The sequence below is a fragment of the Leptidea sinapis genome, chromosome 20 (genome assembly GCF_905404315.1).
Source record: "Leptidea sinapis chromosome 20, ilLepSina1.1, whole genome shotgun sequence".
Taxonomy (NCBI): Eukaryota; Metazoa; Arthropoda; class Insecta; order Lepidoptera; family Pieridae; genus Leptidea; species Leptidea sinapis.
In genome coordinates this window covers 3,587,910-3,600,978 of record NC_066284.1, presented here as the reverse complement: position 1 = coordinate 3,600,978, position 13,069 = coordinate 3,587,910, and positions in this window count along the sequence as shown.

Here is a 13,069-nt window from a genome sequence, read left to right as displayed (position 1 = left end):
ATTCAACAACAGACAACTGTATTCGTATCATGGTAAATATATTGTAATAGAGCTAATTTTATTTTTAATTTCATGTACATTTCCAAACTTTATTTACACTTCACCGAGACTATTTTTTTTTCTCAATAATATTTCTTGCAAAATAGTACAAACGAGTATAATTATTTCAGATGTAATTTTGTCGCGTAGAGGTTTGCAGGTCGACACTGCAGTGCTGTAATTTAACCAATTCATTTACATAGTGTTAACTACTGTGATAAGCAAACTTTATGTAAATATTTAAACCGTTCTTTGTGGCTATTTAGAACACTCTCTGTGGCGTATACAGAAAAAAAAATTAGTTATTGTGTTGCAAGAGAATGTGGGCGGCGGTGATCACTTAACACAAGGTGACCGTGTACGCTCGTTTGTTCTCCTATTCCATAAAAAAAAAAGTTGCACTTCGTAATTCGCTGCGGGTTTATCTTCTTCCAAATTCTTATGTAAGTTGTAAGAGTTTATGTGTGTAAGTAATAATAATAATTAATTATACTAGCCGCTCGCTAACTTACCTAGATTATGTTTGATCGTTTATTCGTACCAATCTGACCATTGATTTGGATTTTGCAGACACTGTTTGGGGGAGGCCTTTGTCGAACAGTGGACGTCTTCCGGATTAGATAACCGTGGGATGGAATTGGCGCTATATACCTACTGTGCTCGTGCGTGGACGTAGATGCAGAGATACCCCACATACGAGTATATGCTACGCTAAATAAGCCGGAGTCAAAAGGAAGAGGCTGGCAGGTACTGGAGAGCCGTAGGTGTGAACAGTACTCTATCTGAGACCAAATTTATACAATTTTTCCATGTTTTGCAAGTAACTTCTTACACAGTAAAGTAACTTCTTAACAAAATAATCATTTTAATGAGTAATTAAGTATAAAAATTGCAATATTTTATCACCTTGTTATCATCAAGCGTAGAGTTTGATTTTGTCACACAAAGTTCTATCCATTTGTAATATCTTTGAATGGTAAATCGCATCAAAATGTCAGAGCTTTCCCTTTGTTCGCGTGAACATGAATTGTTCTTCATAAAGAATAAGTTTTTAGGCATAAATTTTCTCTGTGACAAAGGCTGTAGAAAGCTTTTACTCAATATTTTCTTTAAATTTTTTAATGTTTTATGATTCTGTACAAGAGAAAAAATCAGTGCAAAAATAACTAAAACACATTCTCGGTGTCTTCTCACTGCCGAAGATAATTCAAATTCAAATTATTCCACTGAAAATAGAATTATACAATCACTCATTCATCTTCCAAATTCGAAAAGATACAAACCTGAGAGAAACAGGTGAAAGGAAATTCTTTTATGTGTGTGTAATTATTACATACATTTTTTTAAATATAAAATCACTTTTTTTTTAATTTGTGTCAATATTAAATTTTCAATGCAATGTTGATTGATTTTTTTTTAATGTCCAATACTTGACCATGGCCACCAATTCTGAAAGACATTCAGGTTGGGAAGAATTTGCGAGAAACTCAATGAATCGTTCCTATTAAAATTGTTATTAAATAATGTAATATGAAATATACAAATATGAACTGTTTTATGTATAGTGTAAAAATAGGGTATAAATTTCAAGGAAAACGCTGAGCCACGCCACTCTTCTATTCCTGTATAGTCACATGGGTACCATTAAAAAGCGGTTACTTCTTCCTAAAAGCGGGTATAGATCCTGTATTCTTTCTGGTGTTGCAAAAGAATGTTGGCAGCGGATACTGTCCATTTTATCTAACTTTTCCATAAGTATATGCCAGTATATACCAGTGCCAGGCTACTTATCACAGGATGCCGGCTAGATTATGTGTTCCACAACGGCACCTATTTCTGCCGTGAAGCAGTAATCTAAAGGGCGCCGTAGCTAGCGAAATTACTGGGCAAATGAGACTTAACATCTTATGTCTCAAGATGACGAGCGCAATTGTGATGCCACTTAGAATTTTTGGGTTTTTCAAGAATCCTGAGCGGCACTGCATTGTAATGGGCAGGGTATATCAATTACCATCAACTGAATGTCCTGCTGAAATATATAAAATACAAAATAATAAACACTCCAGAACAGATTACCTCCACATAATTTGTCATTGAAACAACATCGAACAATTAACATAGAAATGTATCAACATTGTCATAATGAGCAATTTGTATACTAATAGTACAGTATATACAACCCTGACGTAAATCATTCCACCCTTGAATATCTTTCAGCGAAAGTTTTATGTTGCGTTATGCTACGAGTATTGTATTCAGAGGTATACTGTCTACTTAGCCTGTGTTTGCCAATCATTATTGTCTTTAAATATCATGATATAATTAAATCTTGTGATTGTTAGGTTTGTTTAGTAATAAAACAAAAAATCTAATAAAAGATAATTAATATTTAGTCAATAAAGTCTAAAAAATATAAAAATGCACGCCCTTGCGTTTAATCATTTGTGTATTTTTTATTGATGTGACAAGAAATAATGCACATTGGTGACAGGGGCGTGCATATCATATAGGCAATGAGCCAGTACCTACCTCGTAAAAAACCTAAATAAATATAGCTCTAGTGTTAAAGTAATTTAGATTCATTTGGTTCCACTACACCCACTCATAAATATTTTCCTTACGCTGATACTAGAGTCCTACAGTAAGCAATCTTTGCATTATTCCACAGCTCAGTGCCTAACTTACTAGACAAGTAATGCACGCCCCTGATTGGTGATCACTTACCATTTTCACCAGTGGGAGGCTCCATTGCACAGGATGCCGGCTAGGTTATGGTTACCACAACGGCGCCTATTTCTTTTGCGAGGCAGTAATGTGTAAACATTACTGTGTTTCGGTCTGAAGGGCGCCGTAGCTAGTGAAATTACTGGGCAAATGAGACTTGACATCTTATGATCTTATGTCTCAAGGTGTCGCGTACAGTTGTAGTCAGACATATCAAAATATTCCAATATTGAATTATTTTAACAACATAAAATGTAGGATAGATTTCATAAAATCATTAAAAGGTGTAATATAAACAAAAGTGGCCATAAAATTGTTGTGTTAAGGTCTAAATTAGGGGATTAACTTTATTTGCAATTACGTTGATCGTAAGAAGACAGTGGGCGGTCCTAGCTCTTAGACGCTCATAATACAGATCCGAAAAACTTTCGTATTTTTGCGTTATGAATGGAAATAGCTAAAGCTTTCAGCGGTATTTTCCGTTGATTTTGTATAGGTTAGAAGTAAAATGAATTAATATAATTCATTCACCAGTAGGAGGCTCCTTTGCACCGGATGCCGGCTAGATTATGAGTACCACTACGGTGCCTATGTCTGCCGTGAACCATTACTGTGTTTCGGTCTGAAGGGCGCCGTAGCTAGTGAAATTACTGGGCAAATGAGACTTGACATCTTATGATCTTATGTCTCAAGGTGTCGAGTACAGTTGTAGTTAGAGAATTTTTGGGTTTTTCAATAATCTTGAGCCGTACTACTTGAAAACTACTGCACGCCCCTGATTTGTGATCACTTACCATCTTCACCAGTGGGAGGCTCCATTGCACAGGATGTCGGCTAGATTATGGGTACCACAACTGCGCCTATTTCTTCTGCGAAGCAGTAATGTGTAAACATTACTGTGTTTCGGTCTGAAGGGCGCCGTAGCTAGTGAAATTACTGGGCAAATGAGACTTAGCATCTTACGTCTCAAGGTGACAAACGCAATTGCAGTGCCACTCAGAATTTTTGGGTTTTTAAAGAATCCTTAGCGGCACTGCATTGTAATGGACAGGGCATATCAATTACCATCAGCTGAACGTCCTGCCCATCATTCGTTCATTATTCATTAAAAAAAACGTGGTCAATAATTCAATAATTGATCTTGGGAATGCTTACATTCAGTCACAAACAATGAAATGACTTGAAAACAATATCCAATTGAAAACAATAAAGTCCCAGCCACTGTTTAGGCATTATCTTTAAATAAATTTAAATGTTTTATAAAAAAATGGCTCCGTTGTAAATCCTATTACTCCACAGCAGAATATCTAAATGATCGGACAGCCTGGGACTAGATTGTGATTATTTTATAGCGATAGAAATGACTGTACAATATTGTATATTTTTATTGAAAATAGCGCAAAAAGAGAATGCTGGGAGAGTTTCTTGCGCCGCTCTCAGAGCGCCATTTTTTTCCGAAGCAGTAGTAGTATCTAGTATATTAGAAATGACATCAAAAAGAATTGTAAAGGAATCAATTTTGAGAAAATAAATGCCTTTATGCCTTTTATGTAAATTTTGCATTTGAAGATAATAAGAGTTTCTTGCGCCCTTTCTTATCAGGTCTGAGTCATACTTTTTCGAATGAGTGGTAGTTTGACTTCAAATAAGTGATATCATATCCTTTTTTGAAAAAAATATTTGAATGGCCATTGCGATAAGATACGCTATACAGATTATGTTAACATTAAAGCGGATTAAAGCGGCACAGCTATGAAATTAATAATAAAAATTATTAATTATTTCTTGAATTTAATGAAGTTCATACAGGAAGGTTGTAACAATTTACAATATTTGGCCAATAATATAATATTATATATTAACAATTCTGTTAGAAGCAAATTATTTAAATATAACCACCTAAAATCATGTGTTTTTTTTTTAATTTTTCAATTATTTGATTATATGTGTAGTTCTAAATATGAAATAATTAACTGTTCCCGCCCGCTTCGCTGGGCGAATTTTGAATGGAAATAAATGAAATTTTATGCATCTTATTACAAGTACAATAAAAATAAGCAGTCATAAAGTATCTAAGATAAATTTCGCATCGAATGGTGGTAGTTTATTGTCAATCCAATCAGTGGTTTAGACATGATTGAGCCTTAATCGAAGACCATTTTCATTATCATATATATAGATAACAAAATATGCAAAAGTATTATGAAGCATGAATAATGTGTATTAAAATCGTAATGGGATATTCGCCTTGATTGCAAATATAGTCGACTGCCTTGTGTGATTGCTTTAACATCGTAATAATTATGGAACAGAGCTAGAAATTAAACGATCTACACAATTTCATATTAATTGCAGTTGCAAATTATGAATCGTTGCGGCATATCTTGCTCTTAAATGTCATTACCTGTGATGGCATCGTAGGGCAGGTTGTTCCCTTCCCTAAAAATGGTCTAGGACAGCGATGGCTGGTACATGCAACATGCTCGTAAGCGGGCGCTTCTTGTGGTGGCTGGATGGTCCTGTTATAGGAAACACTGCTTTATGTTTTTAAAAATTAAATAATCTAATATATAAAATTCTCGTGTCATGGTATTAAACTTTGAACTCCTCCGAAACGGCTTGACCGATTCTCATGAAATTTTGAGTGCATATTAATCCTAAATGTTAAGGGTGGTCCACACGAATTTATTTTTTTATTTTTTTGACATTTTTTTTAATTTGTTTGATTATGAGTCAACATTAAAAAATACATGCAACTTCAATTTTCACCCATCTACAATCAACAGTTACTTTTGTGTCAGCTAGTATATATTTTATAGTTTTTTTTAATCATTTAATTTCTATTATATAAACTTTATTTACACATGACTTAATAAATAACACTCTTAATATAAAAAATAAAACTTAAATTATATGTTACAATTTCAAAATTCAATTATTAAATATTATAGATATATACATCATGAAGATCGCGATCGGCAAGTAAGATGCCCATGAAGCTGGTTGAAATTTAGTTTATTATGAAACGTGCAATGATTTGACATAAGTTTGAAATAGTAATTACAATTGGGCGACGAAGCATAATCCAGCTAAGTGTGATAGTGAACAGTTGCTTAAAGCGTAACGGATTTGCTATCTCCATTTGTTACAAGATTATTGGCCGTTTTCAATAACGTATCTCTAGTTACGGATACATTGCTATCACCGTTGAATGACAAGCTCTTATCTATCCGTAGATAAGTCCAATATAGTTATATTATTAGTTTTAGTCCAATGCTATCGATAGGTAATTGAAGGTTTGAAATGTAAGTAAGCGTAAAAGGATAGATTTTTTTTTATGGAATAGGAGGAGAAACGAGCGTACGGGTCGGGTCACCTGGTGTTAAGTGATCACCGCTGCCCACATTCTCTTGCAACACCAGAGCAATCATTAGAGCGTTGCCGGCCTAAAGACCTCCAAAAAAGCGCGTACACCTTTTAAGGTGTACGCGCTTTTTTTTTACCCATGTCGTATCGTGCCGTAAACACCGCACAAGGAAGCTCCAATTTAAACGGCGTCCACCACCACATTAAAATGAAAATGAAACTAATTCAAATTGGATTTGTCTACCTCTGGTAAGTTAAACTAGGGATAGATAGTTTATTGAAAACGACCGTAAATCCGTCATCTCTCATTCTATCGATGAATGCACGCTTCATACAATCGCGTGAATCACTTTTTTCTTAGAGAGTTTCGCTAGGCTGTTGAGTATTTTTGTTGCATCACTTTACATGGATTGTAATTAAATTAATTTGTACATTTGTGGAAGTCAATGTTGATTTAAAAGCGTAGCAATGAGTTTCCTGCCACTCCTTTTCATTAAAGCTCAACCTTTTCTATAGTGCTTGTAAATGGTAAAAAGAAAAAAAAATCATGTATTGTTCCTTGAATAAAATGAATAAAGTGATTTTGATTTGATTGTCATAAAAATCTTGCAAGTAAATACAACTTTTATTATATCTGAGTACAGACCCAAAAAACAAGTTATTTATATTGTTGTGCTAAACAATACATGGTGCAACTTAAAAATAAATAAATATAGTTTTAAGCATTGTTTATTACACTAACCAGCTACTGTCACCTATACTTACTTTTAAATTGCAATATTACATTAGTTTTTTTAGATACTGTGTCAGAGCACAGTGTCTGAAGACGAAGGTTTTCAAGCAGTGTGTGTTGCCAGTCGACATACGGACGACATACGGGCCTTATGAGGAAGCTCATTGTCGCTCAGTGGGCAATGCAGAGCTCGGAGTTTCCCTGCGAGATCGAATCAGAAACAAGGAGATCCGTAGGAGAACCAAAGTCAGCGACATAGCCCAGTGGATGCGAAACTGAAGTGGCAGTGGGTGGGGCACATAGCTCGACGGACAGATGGACGTCTTCCGGCTGAAAATGAATGAAGAGAACGACGTACATCTCATTAAGCGCATGATCTTCTCCAAACATCTTCCTTTAATCATACTGAACCTAATGCAAGAATTCAGAATAGTATCATATCAACTCCACGTATGACTTAAATTGCATCTCTGTGGGAAATTGTCCTCGAAACCGTAAGCGTTAACTAAGGTAGTTAAATGCACTTGCGAATGCTGAATGCGCCTTCGTTAAGTAGGGGCTTGATATCCTTAACTACCTTTCCTTAATATGTATGCAACAGCAAACTTTAATTAATGTGCTTTGCATTTCAGTTAAAGACTTACGTTGTATATCTACATATCAAATATATACAATTATATACCAACTAGTATTTTATTTCACAATGAGCAGGTCTCCTATTAGTTTCTAAGAGATAAAGGTATCAAATTGATATTTTGTACTGAAGAATATTTTTTATTGAAATTTAATTATCATACACTAGCTGACCCGACAGACGTTGTTCTGTATATAATAAATAAAATGATGTTTTTATGGATTTGTCAATAATATTTCATAACATCAAGATTTATTTCGTAAAATATGCACCCTGTTGTTGTAATGAAATTGTTTCAAACGTATGATTTATCAATCTACATATTATAGTTGGGAAATTCAATTTGTGACAAAACTTGGAAAGGATAAATAAGATTTTTGTTTTTACTTAATTCCGAGCATTTTCATATTTAAATGACCTTTAAACCTTCTCTGGACTTCCACAAATAATTCAAGATCAAAATTAGCCAAATCGGTCCAGCCGTTCACGAGTTTTAGCGAGACTAACGAACAGCAATTCATTTTTATATATGTAGTTTTCTTCTATAACCCTGTGATTTTTTTTTTAGGAATACAAACAGTATTACATGACATCCATACGTCAAAAAAGTATACATCTATTTACCATTGACAGTTTTCGCACATAAGATACTATAGGCGTCTTACAAATAGAAAAGTTATGGCTATTTCTATTGATTTTTTAAGAGAAAGATTTTAACAGCTTAAAAAATGGTAGTCGGTTGGGGTCAGGTCTATCTAAAGGAAGAATTAAGGGAAAAAATGAGTTAAAACGATTTTCATACTTTTTTGTTGCAGACCTCGAACGTGACAGCAATTAAAACAGAATTGTATTTATTTATTTTTTACTTCTTACAGATATCATGGTGTCTGGTAATATTTTACCTTGTTATATCATTGTTGTACTTATAAACTTAACACAAGTGAGATAATCGAGTATGGTGTCCTTATACTTAACCAAACCAGTCCTATATTAATGGGTTGTGAAAAAACGATTAAAAATAATATTTAGGATAGTTATATACAGTTAAATTATAGATTGCTGTAACTTGTATTTCCGCGAGCGAGAACCTATCTACTATTCTACAGTCGCATTACGAAATTTAAACAAACTTACACAGGATTCACCTGTCTGCTTGCTCACTGAACGAGTTTAAAATAGGGGTAGTTGCTGTATGTTCTGGTAATAGTAATTATGTAGGAGTACAAATTGAAATTTAAATATTTTTATTCAAAATAGAATGTGACATCACTTATTGAAAGTCAAAACCTACCACCCATTCCAAAAAGACAGGCCTCAGACCTGAGAAGAATGGGCGCAACAAGCTCAGCGGGATATTTTTCATCAAAAAATATGTTTACAAAGTAATATTGTACAATGCATAATATATAATAATATATAATATAGTACTGAGGGCGGTCGCTCCATTCCAATCTGAATAATCATTAAGAAAGTCATTTATTTACCTTGTCTTCTTGTCATGTCTTGAACATTGTCTGAGATCTTGTTGTAAAAGCATATACATCGCCCCACAAAAAACTTACTAACTCGACTTAGCCGAGTAGTAGGCATAACAAGTTCTGTTTGTCCCTCGTGTTAACATTATGATTGTCACAGTTTCTAGCAAATTACTCAATGTGCTTATGAACATATAGAACACTAGCTGACCCAGCAAACGTTGTATTGCCATATAAAGTAATAAAAAAATTCAATAATTAAAATTTTTTGGGTATAAAAATAGATGACGACCGATTCTCAGACCTACCAAATATACCATACATAAAATTTATCGTACTACAATCATTATATTCGATTGCCATATTGTAACTCTATTGCGTGTCTGTGGATGGATTAGAATAATATTAAAATCGCGATACAAAAGTAAGTGTTGATCGTAGATGGGTGAAAATTTGAAGTTGTATGTATTTTTAATGCTGTATCATAATTAAACAAATTAAAAAAAAGTCAAACAAATAAAACATTATAAACCACCCCTAACATTTAGGGGGATGAAAAATAGATGTTGTCCGATACTCCACCCTAGCCGATATGCACGCTAAGATTCCCGAAAATCGATCGAGCCGTTTCGGAGTAGTTCAATTACGTACACCGTGACACGAGAATTTTATATATTAGATTATCAAGAATTTATTGAGAAGTAACAGTCAAAATGTTTATTTCTTTAAATTTTTCTCTCAATGATTTTTTAGGACCCAAGTTATAAATAGCGCGAATAGCCCTCTTCTGCAGCACAAAGATGGTATTAATATCAGCTGCACCGCCCCCTTATAGTAGCTATAGAATTATAGATTATTCGTAGTCACTCTACGATTTATGTAGTTAATTTAAGTCAAGCCTCTATCGCAATAGATCACTCTGTAAGGATAGGACAGCACATTGATAGATCAATATGGTGAAAGAAACAAACTTATGTGGCAACTGGCAATTCTTATTATAACCCTTTACACCATTGGAACTATATCGTAGTCGGCCCTATATTTCATAAGACAACCTTTATTAAGTTTTATTGCTATTTTAATATATTTTCCCTGAGCAATTTGTGGGACATTCCTATTTTTACGCATTTAACCAAATACAGAGTTATGCCGATCGGCACGATTTTATTCACGATCAAATTTTCCTTTACCAATAATGCTGTCAATATTAATAAAAATGTCTCCGCGAATACTTTAATATCGAATTTGATTTGGTACTGTTTCATAATAACATAAATTTAACCGCTGTGGTTTTATCAATACTAATATACCTTATTTAAAGCTGAATTTTTATTATATTTTAATGAACGCTTTCAACTGAGTCTAGAAGTTAGTATTGAATAGTTCTTTTATGTAATTTTTTTTTATAATTACCTACCACTGTGCTTGTTATTCTTGATTGATACAACCACAGCGTGAATTAAGATTCTACCTATATAAAAATCAGGAGAAAAATCATGTGCCAATAGCTATCGCCCTATTTCAATTTCCAAATTATTTGAAAAAATTATGAGTAAAAGACTTATGTCCTTTCTAGATAAAGAAAATATCTTATCTAAGCATCAGTATGGCTTTAGGGCAGAAAGATCAACAGGGGATGCAGTATCGGATCTATCAGAATTTGTGGCAGCCCGTCTTGATGCTAAAGAAAAATGCGTGGGCATTTTTCTTGACCTTGCGAAAGCCTTTGACACCGTTTGTATACCACTTCTTTTAGACAAAATGGAGGCAATTGGAATAAGAGGAAAGGTGCATTCACTTTTAAGGAATTACCTTACAAACAGAAAGCAAAGTGTAAAAATAGGTGATTATGTAAGCTCTTTTCATCCAGTAACTCACGGTGTACCTCAGGGCAGTGTGCTCGGTCCTGCTTTGTTTCTGATTTATGTGAACGACCTTTGTCATCTTAATCCAATTAACTGCAAAACATTTATGTATGCCGATGATACGGCCTTAACTTTTCATGCCGATTCTTGGGCAGATGTCAAAACCAAGGTTGAAATAGGACTTCGAAAAACTTTTCAATGGCTTCAACAGAATTTGTTAACTCTAAACATTCTTAAAACAAAATATATCACTTTTGGCATTACTACAAGACAAATTCCCTCAGACGAAAATTTTTCCGTACAAGTTCATAATTGTAAGAAAGTCTTGACTCAAAATAAAGGATGCTCTTGTGTTTACCTTAATAAAATGAAAATAATTAAATACCTAGGAGTTCTTATAGATGAGACTTTATCATGGAAACCGCAAATTGATCTACTGTCAGAAAGGACTAGAAAACTTATTTTCGTATTTAAGACCTTACGTCAGTTTGCTGATTTCACTCTTTTGAGAAATGTTTACTTTGCATTAGCACAATCCTTATTAACTTATTGTATTAAATCGTGGGGTGGCGCTCGAAAATCATGTCTTTTGAAGATTGAACGGGCCCAATGTGCTCTATTAAAGGTTATTATTTGCAAACCCTTTCGGTATCCTACTTGTGAACTATACACTAAATGCGATGTCTTGTCTGTAAGACAATTGTTTATTTGGGACACTATAATGGCACAGCACTCAAAACTTATATTTGTTCCAGAAGCAGTAACAAAACGACGTAAAGATAAAGTCTGTCCTACAAACACTTTTAAAACTTTTTTTATACGTAAATTTCAATGCTATCTTGGTCCCATGCTCTATAATAAATTAAACAAAATTATTAATATCTACTCTGAAAACAAATTTAACTGTGAAAAAAAGCTAACTGTTTGGTTTAAAAATAAAAAGTATGATGAAATTGAAAATTTGTTTATAGCTATACGTTAAATTATTAATTATCCAGCCTTACTTACCTTACCGATATACGCACAACAGACAGAAAAAAAAACTTTAAATTTCATTGTTTATTTTATACCATTATCTTATAATATTATAGTATGCATAATAATAGCTTATATTTCACATCTACAATAAATTAATATTTCTATTTATCTATATGTATACATGTACCCTTATACATTTATCTTTAAAATTTTATTATCTTTAATACTTTATTATACATTATTACTTTAAAAGTTCAAAATAAACCCAATCAATAATACCTTACTATATTATTATATGAAAATAGCCCAAGTCAAGTTATTACTGACCGCTCAAGTACTAACCAGTAATATGTATGATAGACAAATGTTATTTATTTTCTCGTAGAACTGTTAAATTTTTTTTCCATAAGTTAAATTCTTATATACGCTTTTATGTATTGAAGTTATCTGTAAAAAACAATGTATCTGGAAGTAACTAGTATTAAAATACAGGCCCGGCCTAGTTTAATGCTAGTGACAACTAAAATAATATAAAATATTTTAACTAACTATTAGAAACACTACTTATCCTACGGGATTAGTGGTGCGATTATTTTCAAAAGCATTGTGAATATTTGAAAATTATTTGATGTATTTGGTGTTGTTTGTCCAGAAAAATGTCGTGTATGTTCCATTACTTGGATTGTTATTATAGTATAATAATATTAAATAGAATTAAGTGAACTAAGTAATGTATGAAGGATTTATAATAAAGATTATATAATGTGTACTAAAAAGTATAAAAATAATTGCGTTTTTTTTTAATTCTAGTTACGATAATTGTAATTTTTGGAGTATCATCGTTCGGTTATTTTGGTTATAGGTGAGATGTGCTTGAGTCGCGAGGAGGTGAGAGGCGAGGGCGGGTCGCGGCGGAAGGACACCGATTCATAAATTACATTAATCGTAACTAGAATTATATTGTAGAAAGAGGTCGGTTTTTTTTTGTTAAAATTGTTTTTATGGAAAGCGTGTGGATCACCTGGTGTTAAGTGATCACCGCGGCCCACATTCTCTTGCTATACCAGAGGACTCACAGGAGCGTTGCCGGCCTTTAAGGAAGGTGTACGCCCTTTTTTTGAAGGTACCCATCATCGTATCGTCCCGGAAACATCGCACAAGGATGCTCATTCCACAGTTTTGTGGAGGACCGCCACACATCCAGATGGTGGGGATGATATTCTAATTTGTGGTGTGTCGTGCGAAGATGGAATTC